This window comes from Bos indicus x Bos taurus, chromosome 9 (assembly GCF_003369695.1).
Source record: "Bos indicus x Bos taurus breed Angus x Brahman F1 hybrid chromosome 9, Bos_hybrid_MaternalHap_v2.0, whole genome shotgun sequence".
In the NCBI taxonomy this organism is placed as follows: Eukaryota; Metazoa; Chordata; class Mammalia; order Artiodactyla; family Bovidae; genus Bos; species Bos indicus x Bos taurus.
The window spans coordinates 55,695,261-55,711,582 of NC_040084.1; positions in this window are offsets into that span (position 1 = coordinate 55,695,261).

The following is a 16,322-nucleotide window of genomic DNA, read 5'->3' on the forward strand; positions in this document are numbered from 1 at the left end:
CGGCAATCTTGATTCCAGCTTGTGCCTCTTCCAACCCAGAGTTTCTCATGATGTACTCTGCATATAAGTTAAATAAGCAGGGTGACAATATACAGCCTTGACGTACTCCTTTTCCTATTTGGAACCAGTCTGTTGTTCCATGTCCAGTTCTAACTTGCTTCCTGACCTGCATACAAATTTTTCAAGAGGCAGGTCAGGTGGTCTGGTATTTCCATCTCTTTCAGAATTTTCCACAGTTTATTGTGATCCACACAGTCAAAGGCTTTGGCATACTTACAAAATGATAGCATCCATTCACTTTGGCTAGTAGGAGTACTAGCATTTTCTTTTTCATACTTTTACAATTTTTTTTACATACTTTGTAAAATTTTCATATTTTACAATTTTCTAAAATAAATACATAATCCTTTTATAATCAGAAGTTTTAATTAAAAACAAATTATTATAGTAGTATAGATATTTTAATATATATCATAATTTATATATATCATACTTATATATACTCATATATATTTATCATAATTTTGTTTCATTCTCCTTACTGGGTAGAAATCAGATTATTACTCTTAGTCTAATGGATACACGTTTTCTATAAATGTCTCTGTAAGTGGTCAAGAGAGCTCCAGGAAGAGAAAAACCTCCCAGTTTCTATTAGCATTTTTGTGCTTTTCACTTGGTTGTTGTTGTTTAGTTGCCAAGTCATGTCCAACTCTTTGCAACCTCATGGGCTATAGTCCACCAGACTCCTCTGCCCATGGGATTCTCCAAGCAAAAATACTGGAATGGGTTGCCACGTCCTTCTCCAGAGGATCTTCCTGATTCAGTGATTGAACTCGAGTCTCCTGCATTGGCAGGCAGAATTTTACCACTAAGCCTCTCAACTTGGTAGTCAGATTCTGTTTTTAGCTTTGCTCCTTTAAACATCCCTTAATCCTTTTGCTGGTACACAGTACAGTTGTGATATCTTTTGATTGTCTTTACCCAACATTGCCTGTGTATAAGCTACTCACAATAAACATCATAAATATACTTTATTGAGTTGTCTGCTTCTTTGGTCTCAAAGTTCTTTCTTTCTCAATTCTGAGGTTGTTATTCAATATCTTCACCTTCCAAGAAGGAAAGATAGAAGGTGTCTGCAGATATACATTTCCATGAATGAGAGTAGAAACATGATGAACAACAAAAACAACAACAAAACACTGTCTTGCAGTTTCTTGTGCACAAATTAGAACAGAGGAGAAAAACTATTAGGAAAATATTTTTGATACTAATCATCAGAATGGTTCATGACATGTATTTGAGATTCCCAATGGTTCTTAGTCACATTTTGAATACACTTAGACTAATGGCCTAGTGCTAACAATGGCCAGTCCCTTTTTATAAGTCTTCTTCACCTTAATTTGTTATCTATTCAACCCATACTCTTATGAATACAATTTTTCTTGCTCCAATGAAAGCTGTTTTTTTGGTCTGTTTTTATTTAAAAACTTTTTTTCCCCTTGCATTAGCTAGAACCTCTAGATCAATATTAAAAAATGATGGTGCACATTTTTCCTTCCCTGTAGAGTTCAACAGAGATAATTTTAATGTTTCATTGTTTTAGTGTTTCAATAATGTTTTCAATGAAACATTAGACTATTATAGACTGGTATAAAGTGTTTGCATTTTTCAGTTACATTAAGGAAATAGTCATCTACTGCTATTTGCTAAAGGTTAAAAATCAGGAATGATTTTAAAATTTTTTCATATACCTTTTTGACATATTCTGAAATGGTCATATAGCTTTTTTAAAATTTTTTTGAACTATTTACATTTGTAACATCCATTTATATTAGTGGGTTTTCTAATACTTAATTATCTTTGCATCATTGGAATGAACACTGCTCATAGCTTATCTTTCAGAGCGTTTCTAATTGAAAAGAGCTCTTTCTAAAAAAAGTTGTCTACTCTTCCTGTGTTCATGTCTTTCCTTGTTTATATCATTTATGTTTGTCATTCCAATATAATGTCACCTCTTGACAAAGAAAATTTCCTTAAATGTGTTCATGAAAATAATCACTTCATCCTGCACTCCTTTCTGGAATCACTGCTTATCAATTTGCCTGCTTTATTGAATTCACAAACTTTTTTGATATCTCTAAGTTTATAATGAACATATTTGTGCACTTTGTTATGATTTTAGTATTCCATCATGGTGAAGGCAATGACTTTGTCTTATTCATTGCTATATAATAGCACCTGAAACAGTACTGGGAATTTACGGAGGGGCAGGAAAGAGTGAGAGAAATAAGATAGAGTAAGAGAGGAAGGGAGAAAGTGAGGGCAAAAGGTGTGAAGAAAAAACAATGTATAAAGCATTTTTTAAGGGTTACTGCAAGGAAAGATAGTGACTAAACCTGGGGAAATTCAGTGATCACTGATGACACTAGGATGAGACCCAGGTACATATGTGTCAGAGACTTGCCATCAAAATAAGAATGAATAGTTATTTAAGGATTATTTGAATAGGTATATTTAGGATTTACAGCTCAAATATCTTTCAGAAGGAAGAACATTACTGTCTTCGCAAAATGAGATATGGGAATCTTTTTCAGCTTTGAAAATAATATATTAGAAAAATAAAATATTTCATACACTGAGAGAACATAATGATACTATTTATTAGTAAGCTTTCATAATACTACAAGTTAGCTGGCTGACAAACACTAGTATCATCATTTTAAAGGTATTTAAATAACTTGCTCAGAGCTATAAATGAAATAGGCCCTGGCTAGACATACTATTCATGAGGTTGTCTGCTAGCACTGTTCTCAGTCATGGTGCTTCTAAAAGAAAACCCGAAACAAAAAATACCACATACTGTTTCAAAAGGTTCTCCAGTAACCCTTAAGGGAATGCCAAGCATGACCACTTAGTCATTACTATATTATAGTATCCATAAAAGACAAAATCAGAAGTTATAGGGGTATATAATATCTGTACATAATAAAATGCAAAATTTTATTTATTTTATTTAAAATAATAAAGTGCAAAATTCATGGGTTATAGTTATTGTTCAATATTTTATATTTTCTCTAGATTGTGTGATCCTTAGGCAGGCAATTCTATTTTTTCTTCAAAAACAGTGTTTGATTAAATTATTACTTTGGGTTAAATTTATTGTCTTTTGGCCAATTCATGGACTTGTATGATCTTTGTTTCATTATTATAATGTTAATAAATAAAAGCTCAAGGCACAGCTCTAATACAGTTATTGCAAATATGTTGACAACCTCATGTCAGTTACCCCAGCGACACAGTTACTTAGGGAAATTCAGTCTCAGCATTCAAATGTTATTTCATCTTAATTTTTTTAATAAGTAACTAGATAAAAAGGGCCCATGAGTATTTGTAGGTTGTTGCTGTTTAGTGGCAAAATTGTGTCTGACTCTATTGAGACTTCATAGACTGTAACCCACTGGCTCCTCTGTTCATAGGATTTCCCAGACAAAAATACTGAAGTGGGTTGCCATTTCCTTCTCCAGGGGATCTTGCTGACCCAGGGACTGAATCCATGTCTCCTGTATTGCAGGCAGATTCTTTACCATTGAGCCACCAGGGAAGCCTGAATATTTGTACAAGCTCCTATTAAAATAAAATATTTTCTAAGAAATGCAATAAGCTCCTAAATCCATAGAAATTTGAGAAATATTCATATGAAATGAGGGAGATAGGAAATATCTGAAGGATTTCAAAATAGCAAAAAGGTGGTGTATTTATGGTCAAAAACTCAATGACTTCTTAGAAAAATGATTTTTAATTGATTATATTATTATTATATTCTTAATTACTCCTTACATTCTATACCAAAAATACTTTAGGAGCACTTAAAATGGGTACTTGACATCGTAAGGCCACCATGCTTATAAAAATTAAACTGTATAATCACAAAGAAATTCTGTGAGAGAAGATATTTAACTTTGAGTAATTATAGATATCTTTAACTTCTGTTGTTATGGTGTACAACCTTTGGATAATTTTCCTTTCATGGGTAAGCCCAGAGACAATATTAAAATAAGAAAATTTTACTTGGCTTTTAATTTTATTGACTCATTTTATACATCTTTACCCACTGTGTGTGTGTATGTGTATGTGTGTTTTAATCAAAACTATTGTGAAGTTTCTTACTTGGAAAGAATAGATGCATTGTAATTTGTAAAAGGAAGTTTTCTTTCTCCATGAACAATCACATTCCATTGTTTGTAACATTTATAATCTTTTGTGCTTATGTACAAAATTCTTGAAAAATACTGCTTTGCTTGTGTTATTTAAAGTTGCCAATTTGTCAAAGCTTATTAAAATCAAGCCTAAATCATTCTAGTGAGCAAGCCTTAAACTTTTAGTTGCATTGTCATAGGCCTAAGAATAAATTAAAATGTAAAACTCAAACGAGAGAAATTTAAATGATCAAACTAAAGAATTAATACAGGATAAACCTAATCTTAGCAGTACAGGAATGAGGCTTTGCTAGCAAGTCTCTTTCAAGAATCAATAAATGTTAGTGAACAATATTAAATGATGTGCTTAACAGTCTAATCATTAATACACTTAACCTGGTTTTCTTGAAAGAGAAGTTTTGACCACCTTGGATAGAAGCAGACTGATGCATTAAAATGTAAATTAAATGTCTCTTTCCAAGAGATTCTTTTTAAAATACATAATCTATTAGCATCAAATCTGATTTTTATAAATTAGAACAAATCACTTATTTTGCATAGGGTATAATTTCAATATAAAAATATTAATACCATAAAATCTGGACAGATCATTCAGGCTTAAGCAATCTCTTTGTAATAATTTCCCTTGGTAAAAATAAACCTTATTCATAATTAGTTATTTTTACAGACAGTTTTACAGTAAAGAGGGAGAGCTAAAGATAATTCTTCTCTGATTTTTTTCTTTAGTTTTAAACAAGGAGACATAATATTGAATGGAGGTGGTCTAAATGACTCAATGTACTGCATACTTTAAAATGTTTAAACAGAATCTAGTTTCATATGTTCAGTTAGATTTTGAAAACTTTATTCTATATGTGCTTTGACTTTGCATTTCAACTATCATGACTTAAAATATTTTACACATTTTGGTCTCTCTCTCTCTTTTTTTATTAGATTACAATCTCTTCAAAGTCAGAATATTCATTTGTCCCACCCCATAACATACACAAAAAGTCAACTGTGGACAACAAGGTTTATTCCAGGAAATTGTATTGGTTCATCAGCTCTCCCTGACTGGCTAAGGTCATTCTGTTTGTTTACTTGGTTCTAACAATCATTATTATCTATATTCAGTTTAAGCTATGCTTTGGGCCACCTTTCTGTGGTGCCATCACTGTTCTGCTCATTGGACTGCAGTTGCATACTTAGCTCTCAGTTCTATTAACCCATCCCACCTTGTTTACATTTTCTGCAGTCTACATGGTGAACTTTTCTCTCTCAGACTCTAAATCTGATCATAACCCAGTCCAAATTAGTCCTTTTTTCAGCCCCCAGGAGAAAGGGGGTCAGATAGAGTTATCCACAATGGGTACTCTACTACCCATTGTTCATTTATTGGTCTTGGCTCTTAAGAAAATATTTTTTAGATAGTAGCAACAATTAAGAGAAAGACATAATATTCTAAACAAACAGCTATTCTAGAATTTGGTTGAAACATAACCTGTATATTTCAGCATTGGTTAAATAAGTCACACAGGTTATTTCTTATCCTCAAGCCTAGTAACATGTTCTATTATTATCCCCATTACAGAACTTAGAGAAAAGTCAATTAGTTAAGGCCTATACATTATACTGATTGAATTATAATGTGACCATTAAGGGACTCTAGTAGAAATAAAGTAATTTACCAAAGCTATACTATGTAAACCTAATTATTATTTTTAGTTACTATTTCAACAAATTATTATTCAACATCTATTATGTGTGAAATACTATTCTAGCAATGAAATAAACAGAAAAATTTGTGCTATCATGAAGCTTGTGTGCATGCTAAATCACTTCAGCCATGTCCAACTCTGTGAGATCCTATGAACTTCAGCTTGCTCAGCTCCTCTATCCATGGGATTCTCCAGGCAAGAATACTGGAGTGAATTGCCATGCCCTAATCCAAGAATCATGAAGCTTATATTCTAATAATGAGATATTGTGAAACAAAATATAAAACAATACATTAACTGTTGATTTCATAAGTACAGTAAGGAAAAGCAAAAACAGAAAATGTCATTGATGAGAATACTTCACTGTGAGAGTCAAACAATGACTTTATATAGCATAGAGGGAGCCAGCAGCAAAGATACATGGAGGAATTTCATTCCAGACACAGAAAACAGCACATGCAAAGGTCGATGAGAGACACATGTCTGCTGTGTTTGAGGGGTGGAAAGGTGGCCACCTTTCTGGTATAGGCTGGTATAGAGCAAGTTACTGGGAAAGTAATGGGATTATGTCAGAAAATCATGGGTTCCAGACCATACTGATTTGTATATGCAATTCTGAGTTGCCTCAAATGGAGGCACCAGACTGTGAGTGTGCCACTATAGGAGTTGCCTCAGTAAGGAAACCAAAAGTTTATGGACCAAGGTTTCCCAAGACTCCAAGTGAGCCAAGGAGCCACTGCATGGGACTGAGCAGAGGAGTGAAACGGTCTAATTTACATTTTAATAGGATCACTTTAGGTGCTGTGTTCAGAAGAAGAGCATGGGACAAGGGCTGAAGATGGAATATCAGTTTATAGATTGTTTCACAAATCCTGGTTTGAAAGTGATAGTAGTGTGCACAATAGTCTTGGTAGTAGTAGCAGTGTAAAGAGGTATGATTTTGTATATATTTAGACAGTGAAACAGATAAAGATTTGTATACATATTTGTAAAGGAAAGAAGTCAAGAATGATTTTAAGATTTTTTTTAACCAAGTAACTATATAGATGGAAAAACTGTGGAGGAAAAGGTTTGGGGTGATCATGAGCTCAATACTGAATGTTCCCCCAGGTGCCTCAGTGGTAAAGAATCCACCTGCAATGCAGGAAATGTATAGGACACATGGGTTCAATCCCTGGGCTGGGACGATTCCCTGGAGAAAGAAATGGCAACCCATTCCAGTATTCTTGCCTGGAGAACTCCATGGACAGAGGAGCCTGGCAAGATACAGTCCATGGGATCACAAAGAGTCAGATACAACTGAGCAACTAACACACACTGAACATACATGCTTTTGAGTAAGCTCTGATTAAATGTTAGGTTTGAAATGGTTGTTAGACATCTGAGTAGAGACACTCAATAAGTAATGGAAGTAGACACTGGGAATTCAAAGGAAAGACTGGTATAGATAATATTCTTAGGAACTGTCAGCATATAGATAATATCTGAATTATACAACTAGATTCAATCATTTCAGGAGTGCTGCTGCTGCTGCTAAGTCGCTTCAGTTGTGTCCGACTCTGTGCGACCGCATAGACGGCAGCCCACCAGGCTCTGCCATCCCTGGGATTCTCCAGGCAAGAACACTGGAGTGGGTTGCCATTTCCTTCTCCAATGCATGAGAGTGAAAAGTGAAAGTGAAGTCGCTCAGTCCTGTACGACTCTTAGCGACCCCATGGACTGCAGCCTACCAGGCTCTTCCATCCATGGGATTTTCCAGGCAAGAGTACTGGAGTGGGGTGCCATTGCCTTCTCCAATTTCAGGAGTGAGGATTGATGAAAATAAATAATAGATTTTCTCACTGAGTACTGTTAAGAAAAGATTGAAATGCTGAGAAATTTGGCTCAGATGTGGAGACTAATAATGCTATGCACACACCAAAAGTGTATGAAAATACTTCTTACTTATATACAACTTATGGGGACAGCAGGAAGTCTTCCCAAGAGCTGGGTCAATATGGCTTGAGAGAGCAAGGAAGAAAATACCTGGCTTGGAGTGTTTATTACTGTTGGAGGTTCGAAATGAGGTCTCAGGTGTAGTTTAAAACTCCTGCTGTCACCAAAGGAGGGAGCAGTCAGACTTTCTTGTAAGGTTTTCAGATGTGGAGCTAATGGGAAAAAGGGAGGGATGAGACCAAAAAGATGTCAGCAGACAAATATCAAAAATGAACTCAGACTCCTTATTTTAGGTAGGAGGAGAAGGGGATGACAGGATGAGATGGTTGGATGGCATCACCGACTCAATGGACATGGGTTTGGGTGGCCTCCGGGAGTTGGTGATAGACAGGGAGGCCTGGCGTGCTACGGTTCATGGGGTTGCAGAGTCGGATACGAGTGAGCAACTGAACTGACTGACTGAGGTTATTTTGAGTTAGGAAATATCTCAAGAGAAGTATAAAAAATATGCTTTGAGCAAAATTGAGCTATGAGCTGGGCCAAATATTGGTAATAAGTTGAGTGATACAAGGGCTTGAGTAACAGCTGGATTGTGAAGGCTTTTATGTTCTTAAAAAGAATAGTTTCAGGACTGTGTGGGAGGAAAGTCTTAGATTTATCTCAACTAAGAATTAAAATGGAGAAACTGGAGGCTGTGAAATTAGATATCCATCCATTCAAATTTTGTCAGAAAGGAAAGAGAAAAATGGGAAGAGGGAAAAGCGGAGACGGGGATTAAGTGAAGCTAAGACTAACTTATACTTAAAGTGAACTTAAATATCACCAAGTATTAAAACCTAACATCACCAATTCGGTCACCTTGACACGAGCCTCTGATTGCCCTAGCTAAATTAGAAGCACTGATTTAGAGCTTCCTATTCAATGCTGCCAACTTAACATGTGGTTTTAGCAACTTCATTTCCTCAAATCACATTTAAATAAAATAAAACTATTATAGTTCTGAGAATTAGAGGGCAACAATTGATCTTTCTTTATCATGTAGTATTTCAATAAAAAGTGAGCAATAGGAGGGGAGGACGCAGACCAGAACATGCTTATCAGAGTTCAGAATGACAGAAAGGCTCCTAGCTTAATGAATACTGAGAATTATAATAGGCTAAGAGAAAATAATGGGGATAAATTAATTAAAATATAAATTCATTAAAGTGAGAATCTCCTACATATCTGACCCTTGCAAATTACAACATGGCAAGTTGTTTTATTGGTCTTCATCTTCCCCTGTCCAAAAATATTTCTACTCTCTAGTCTAAAAACAAATAATGTCTAGGAAGGTATAGAACACCTGATATGTCTTCCAAAAATGAAGATGTTTTTATTTCTGCTTCACTATAGATCCCAGAATGTCCATCTGTTTCTCATCATTATAACTGAAAGTGAGTTTTACTAGTCAGGAAGTCCTTGCAACATACTCAGTTCAGCCAAGTAAATCTTCTAATACTGAGAAGAGACCTATTGTGGAAACATAATGCTACACACACTAGCTACTCATCATGATTCTAGTCCTAAGTTCACCATATGCATAAAAGTCATCAGGCATTTGAGAGAAATTAATAGTGTGAAGAACCCAGTTGAAGAAAGAGAATTTACCCTAAAGGATGCAAATCCTTTAATATATTAACTATAATTGATATCAGTTCAGTTCAGTTGCTCAGTTGTGTCTGACTCTTTGCAACCCCATAGACTGCAGCACTCCAGGCCTCCCTGTCCATCACCAACTCCCAGAGTTTACTCAGACTCATGTCCATTGAGTTGGTGATGCCATCCAACCATCTCATCCTCTGTCGTACCCTTCTCCTCCCATCTTCAATCTTTCCCAGCATCAGGATCTTTTCCAATGAGTCAGGTCTTTGCATCAGGTGGCCAAAATATTGGAGTTTCAGCTTCAGCATCAGTTTTTCCAATGAATATTCAAAACTGATTTCCTTTAGGATGGACTGGTTGGATCTTCCTGTAGTCCAAGGGACTCTCAAGAGTCTTCTCCAACACCACAGTTCAAAAGCATCAATTCTTCAGTGCTTAGCTTTCTTTATAGTCCAACTCTCACATCCATACATGACTATTGGAAAAACCATAGCTTTAACTAGACAGACCTTTGTTGGCAAAGTAATGGAATATCCATAATGAAAATGAGGGATTAAAGAACAAGAAACAGTTATGGGAAAATAAAAATAAAGTATAATTCTCAAAAAAAAAAAAAAAAAAAGCACAAGTTTAAAAGGTAAAGTTAATTCGAAATAAAGGGAGAAAATCCTAAAATATAAAATAGAAGAAAAGTTGTGAATTGAAGTTAAACATGTTTTCAGAGTTAAGGACCCAGCAAGATAAGTGAAAACACTTTCTTCTGACATGTAGCTGGTACAATTTTAAAATATCTGAGAAAATTAGAAGCTACACAAACTTTGAGGGAAAGAAAATCAGCTTACTATATAATGGTATAAAAATCAGACTGTCTTCAGACATTTTATCAGTCACACTAGATGTTCAAAAAAATAGAGCAATGATTTCACTACTCATAGGAAAATAGATTCTACCCAAACTATAAAATTATCAAACAGAAAGTATAGGCATTCTGAATTGTTCAAAAGCTTAAGAATTAGATATATTTATTTTTTGCCACGGAGAAGGCAATGGCACCCCACTCCAGTACTGTTGCCTGGAAAATCCCATGGACGGAAGAGCCTGGTAGGCTGCAGTCCATGGGGTCGCTCAGAGTTGGACACGACTGAGCGACTTCACTTTCACTTTTCACTTTCATGCATTGGAGAAGGAAATGGCAACCCACTCCAGTGTTCTTGCCTGGAGAATCCCAGGGACAGGGGAGCCTGGTGGGCTGCCGTCTCAGGAGTCGCACAGAGTCAGACATGACTGAAGCGACTTAGCAGCAGCAGCATTTTTTGCCAAAAGTGGAATAAGAAAACAAACAACAACAACAAAATAGAAAAGACTGCCTTAAATGAAAATCCAATTTTCCATAACTAGTTTGTGATTATATTAATACGAGATCTATGATATATCATATGAATATGAGGGATAAAATATCCAAGTGGCTGACAGCCTCAACCCTAGCAGTCCACTTCCTGCTGCATCACTTACTAGTACAGGCCACAGAGGTCTGTGTCAAGTCCTTTATCTTTCTGTGCCTCAGTTTCATCATTTGTAAAATGGGAAAAAATTGTACCAACTTCATAGGATTGTCACAATGATTAAGTAAATTAGTTAAATACTAAGAAATGTGCTTTGGATATAAGTCCTATGTTACCCCCAACTATTATTGTCATTGATATTATGTCAGTAATAAAACAACACATAATATCAGGTTATAAATTGGTCATCAAAAAAGCAAAGCAAATGCAAGTGGGATGTTATTAAGTGTCTAAGGAAAAGAATAAAAGAAGAAGGAATCAAAACTAGAAATATGGCTAAAAAAACTCAAGATTTAATCACATACTGAAATAGAAACATTTTATATATATGTGTGTGTGTATATGCAATCTTTCTTTAATCACGTACTGAAATAGAAACGTGTGTGTGTGTGTATGTGTCTGTAATCTTTCTACAATATAGAGAATATGTGAATGAGTGGCAAAATCAGGAATGGGAAGATTGATATGCCTTACTGATTAGAAACTACAGGTTGAATAAAGAACTTATGTCAAGAATTGTTCTCAAAAAGTTAAGTATAGGCAACTTCTCAGTTCCTCACTAGTATAATGAGATGTGTCCAGTGGACACATTGCTGGTGGAAAGAGGATGGACAGGGCAATGAGGTTCCCTCCTGGTTATAGCAAGTCTGGTTTTAAACTACTCTAACTGCTAACACAGCAACTGTTCAGGAGAAAACAGTTGTTGAGTATAGTAGAATTCACCCTGTTCTGAGGAGTCTGCTGCTGCTGCTGCTAAGTTGCTTCAGTCGTGTCCGACTCTGTATGACCCCATAGACGGCAGCCTACCAGGCTCCCCTGTCCCTGGGATTCTCCAGGCAAGGATACTGGAGTGGGTTGCCATTTTCTTCTCCAATGCATGCATGTATGCTAAGTTGCTTCAGTTGTGTCTGACTCTGTGAGACCCTATGGCAGCAGCCCACGAGGCTCCCCTGTCCAGGGGATTCTCCAGGCAAGAATACAGGAGTGGGTTGCCATTTCTTTCTCCCTCTGAGGAGTCTGAGTTGCCTCAAACAGAGGTGCCTGGCTGTGAGCTTCCCACTATAGGAGGTACCTCAGTCAGTTAACCAAAAATTAATGAGCCTAGCTCTTCCAGTCTCCTTAAAGCCAACATGTCAAAGACCAGGAAAATTTCTCATAGTTAGAAGTTTAAGGCAGAGAATCCAAAAATTTTAAGCATAGTGTATTGAACATTCTGTTAGTTTTTATTATTTGGACATTTCATAGAAAATTTATATTTTTCAAGAATAGATACAAATTTTATTAAGATTGAAAATATAAAAGTTAATAGTATAGAAGAAATAATTAGTAGGTTGAAAGACAAAGGAGAGAGAGTCCTTATTTCAACCAAACAGAATGAACATGTCTAACAATCAGCATTGTTTTGATGTCTACTCAGGCAGAGAAAGCCAACTACACAGCAGGGACTACAACCCAAATTACTTGACCATCTTCACCTTATGAAACTCCAGGGGAAGCATAAAGAAATTAACAGTCATGTTAGAACATTAAGCATGTTTACAGAATTTGTTGCCACTCTAGCAATACACAGATATGCACAAAACCACTGTTAGCCAACAAACTGGATTATCAGTTGACTCTTCAAAAAACCACCCACACTCAACAAGTATATTTATAACCTGCACTGTTTATTGTCTTTTTTTCCACTCAAAAGAATAAACCATGAGGAATCAAATACTCAAGATGGTTTTGAGGTAAAATTGCTAGTTAACGAGCTGTGCTGAATTGTTTCCTCAGCCACAGTTATAAACGACTTCAGACATGCTGGTTGTTTCAAATGAGCCACGCACTGGTGAAATGAAGATAGAAAAAGACACTTTTGAACAAGATTTGGGGACTCTGTAAATGTGCTAAATGACATTATGCACAGTTTCTTGATGAGACCATTGCAACATTTCCTAACTTCCACCACAATTTAACAGTTACAGCAGACCTAGGTTCCCTGAAATTTGTTGTGAAGTTCGTAATGAATTCATTCTACCTGCACTGGATAGAGGATTAAGGAACTCATTTTGACTTAAAATAGCTGCAAATCCTATTATGTCTGACTAGCAACATATTTGTCTGCCCAAACATCTTTGTGAATTATTTTTATCCCTCTCAGGGGATTAAAGTTAAAGAATAAAATTAACAATCTCTCAATACACCAAATATTTATATTTAAATCCATAGATGATCTTTAAATCATGTCTCATATGGAATATTTAATACTTTTTAACATTTTTGAATAAAGTATAATATCTACATTTTATTATATTTTAATTTATTCACACACCATGAGGACTAGAGTAGTTGAAACTTTAATGTTGTACTAGAAAATGTTTGATAATTTTAATAATTCCAGATAAAACCAAATTTTAGAATCTCAATAATATATTATATAATTTAATATCTTTAAAAAGTTATCTTTTAATAGAAACTACTGAAATACATGATATGACTCTTTAAATTTTTCATTTAAATAATTTTTTTAAATGATAGAAATGTAACATTCAGTTTTACACACAGGAAGTTGTCATTTGTTGCAAATTTATGATTTGCAAACTATTTCATAAAGTTCTCTTATATGTGTGTTTCAGTCTGTACAGTTATTCTACTTCTTATTTTTATAATTTTAATTTTTTTAAATAATGAAAGTATGCGAACACATTTACAGGAGATTTGGAAAATACAGAACAAGTTTACATATATTTCCACTATATATTATAATTTTTATAAGTAGATAAGATTTTATAGTTGGAGTTTTAATTTTTACTTATTATTTTTTAAAAGTGAAGTCACTCAGTCATGTCTGACTCATTGTGACACAATGGTATGTAGCCTGCCAGCCTCTGCCATCCATGAGATTTTTTAAAAGTAGATCACAGCAAACTGAAATTCTGTTACGGTGAACTAAAGTGCTTTTCAAACTTCATGACAAATCCCTGATATTTGAGGAGATTAAACCATTGTGTTTATAACCTCTTGTTAATTAAACAAATTTTAAGTAAGTATTTAGGGAAATCCTATAATATTAAATATTTGCTATTAATACTGATTCATTAGTTATATTTGTTATATGTTTTAATTTCTATCATTGATTTTATAGGTGGAATTCTCAATGATATCTCCATGACAGGCACAATACTCAATGATTGATGACTTACCCTCAGTAGTTTATGTATTTTCATGTCTATAATTTAAACTTTCTTTTTTACACTGATCCATGAGAGAGATAAAAATAGAATTTTAAATAATTAAAATTTTAAAGTAAGTAAAATAAAAATGCTGTCTAGAACATAAGTACATTTCAACATTTTTGCACTCTTTTGGGTGGCCATATAATTTATTATTCATTATTTCTATCACTCATGTTAATTCTGAGAGTGAAATAACTCATTAATAATATTTAAACCTGGAAAACAGGCTTAAACTGGGACTCTCTATGGCAAAAGGAATAAACTGTCATCATAGATATCAGTTCAGATCAGTTGCTCAGTCATGTCTGACGCTTTGAGACACCATGGACTGCAGCACACCAGGCTTCCCTGTCCATCACCAACTCCCGGAGCTTGCTCAAACTCATGTCCATCGAGTCAGTGATTCCTTCCAACTATCTAATCCTCTGTCGTCCCCTTCTCCTCCTGCCTTCAATTTTTCCCATCATCAGGTCTTTTCCAATGAGTCAGTTCTTCGCATCAGGTGGCCAAAGTATTGGAGTTTCAGCTTCAGCATCAGTCCTTCCAATGAATATTCAGGACTAATCTCCTTTAGGGTGAACTGGTTGTATCTCCTTGTGGTACAAGGGACTCTCAAAAGTCTTCTTCAATTCTTCTTCAACACCACAGTTCAAAAGCATCAGTTCTTCAGTGCTCAGCTTTCTTTATACTCCAACTCTCACATCCACACATGACTACTGGAAAAACCATAGCTTTGATTAGACGGACCTTTGCTGGCAAAGTAATGTCTCTGCTTTTTAATATGCTGTGTACATTGGTCATAGATTTTCTTTCAAGGAGCAAGCATCTTTTAATTTCATGGTTGCAGTCACCATCTGCAGTGATTTCAGAGCCCCCCCAAAATAAAGTCTGTCACTGTTTCCACTGTTTCCCCATCTATTTGCCATGAAGTGATGGGACTGGATGCCATGGTCTTAGTTTTCTGAATGCTGAGTTTTAAGCCAAATTTTTCACTCTCCCGTTTCACTTTTATCAAGAGGCCCTTTAGTTCTTCATTGCTTTTTGCCATAAGGGTGGTGTCCTCTGCATATCTGAGGTCATTGATATTTCTCCCGGCAATCTTGATTCCAGCTTGTGCTTCATCCAGCCCAGCACTTCACACTATGTACTCTGCATTTAAGTTAAATAAGCAGGGTTACAATATACAGCCTTGATGTACTCCTTTTCCTATTTGGAACCAGTCTGTTACATGTCCAGTTCTAACTGTTCCTTCTTGACCTGTATACAGGTTTCTCAAGAGGCAGGTCAGGTGGTCTGGTATTCCCATCTGTTTAAGAATTTTCCACAGTTTGTTGTGATCCACACAGTCAAAGGCTTTGGCCTAGTCAATAAAGCAGAAATAGATGTTTTTCTGGAACTCTCTTGCTTTTTCAATGATCCAGCAGATGTTAGCAACTTGATCTCTTGTTTCTCTGCCTTTTCTAAATCCAGCTTGAACATCTGGAATTTCACATTTCAAGTACTGTTGAAGTCAGCCTTGAAGAATTTTGAACATTATCTTGCTAGCATGTGAGATGAGTGATATAATATGATAGTTTGAACATTCTTTGTCATTGTGTTTCTTTGGGATTGGTATGAAAATTGATCTCTTCCAGTCCTATGGCCACTGCTGAGTTTTCCAAATTTTATGGCATATTGAGTGCAGCACTTCACAGCATCATCTTTTAGGATTTGAAATAGCTCAACTGGAATTGAGCTATTTCACCTCACTAGCTTTGTTTTTAACAATGCTTCCTAAGTCCCACTTGACTTCACATTCCAGGATATCTGGGTCTAGGTGGGTGATCACACCATCCTGGTTATTTGGGTCATGAAGATCTTTTTTGTATAGTTCTTCTATGTATTGTTGCCACCTCTTCTTAATATCTTCTGCTTCTGTTAAGTCCATACCATCACTGGGATCAGAGAACTGCTTTTGGCAAGAAGTAGAACACAGCATCGTTAATTGGCAAGCAAAGTATTTTCTTCATTAAAAACTGGATATGGAGCTTCTTTATGGAATTCTCTGAATTT